General features: G+C 42.3%; 1 non-coding gene across 1 annotated transcript; it reads right to left on the reverse strand.

The window, feature by feature from the left end:
- Positions 1–795: 795 nt before the first annotated feature.
- Positions 796–901, reverse strand: LOC140824860 (small nucleolar RNA R71). Its single transcript, XR_012116479.1, has one exon. It is a non-coding gene; the product is annotated as a small nucleolar RNA R71 (small nucleolar RNA).
- Positions 902–1,181: the final 280 nt, after the last annotated feature.

Genomic DNA, 1,181 nt, shown 5'->3' on the forward strand with positions numbered 1-1,181 from the left:
GTTAAACACAGTCTTCAGTGGAACGATACTCGTACTCTTGTACACTATATTATTACTTGACATCATGCACTTGCGATTAATTTTGAGCATAAAAAATCATAATTTATTGGGGATTTTATTGTGCAAGTTTTGCTCGATCAAGTTTTTGGCGCCGTTGCCGGGGACTGTTAATCTACAATTTTATTTTTTTGGTTATTTTCTTTAGCATTATTTTATTTATCTTGAGCTAACACTCCATATTTTATTACAGATATTCCTTCCAGTGCATGCCAAAGTCACTTGACGTGGAGTATGAGTTTGATCTTGAAATTGAAAGAACTTTCTGAAGGCGAAGACAACAACAAAGACTTAAAGAACTGATGGAAAGACACGAGCAAGAACGTGGAGAGGAACAGCGTGACAATAGACAAGTTGAGATACCGCGTCGCATACCGATGCTGGAGTATGCCCAGCCTTCTTTGGAGGGTGCTCGCCCTAGCATTGTGAGGCTTATTGTGCGGGCAAATCACTTCGAAATCAAGCCAGCCATAATCCAGATGATTCAGAATACGGTCCAATTTGGAGGAACTGCAATGGATGACCCAAACACGCACATCGCGGATTTTCTTGAAATCTGAGATACTTTTAAATTCAATGGAGTTTCTGATGATGCTGTTAGGTTGCGTTTATTTCCTTTCTCTTTACGTGATAAAGCTAAGGCATGGTTAAATTGTTTGCCTGTAGGGTCGATCGCTACATGGGACGACATGGCGAAAGCCTTTCTCATCAAATACTTCCCTCCCTCCAAGACCATGAAGCTGCGGGCAAACATTACAACATTTGCTCAATTCGATCAGGAATCTCTATATGAGGCATGGGAACGCTTCAAGGATCTACTACGAAGATGCCCACATCACGAGTTACCACTCGGGTTAGTCGTTCAAACATTTTATTTTGGTTTGCTTACTCCTAACCGTACTATGATAGATGCGGCTGCATGTGGACACCTGTTGAGGAAGACTGCGGAAGAAGGATATGAATTGTTAGAGGAGATGGCTGCTAGCAGCTATCATCCTCAATCTGAAAGAAACAACCAGCGGAAGAGTGCAGGAGTGCACCAGGTAACTGATTTTTCGGCTATTACTGCACGACTTGATGCTTTAAACAGGAAAATAGACGGCTTGAATGTGGGTGGCACGGCG

Source organism: Primulina eburnea, chromosome 2 (assembly GCF_022965805.1).
Source record: "Primulina eburnea isolate SZY01 chromosome 2, ASM2296580v1, whole genome shotgun sequence".
NCBI lineage: Eukaryota > Viridiplantae > Streptophyta > Magnoliopsida > Lamiales > Gesneriaceae > Primulina > Primulina eburnea.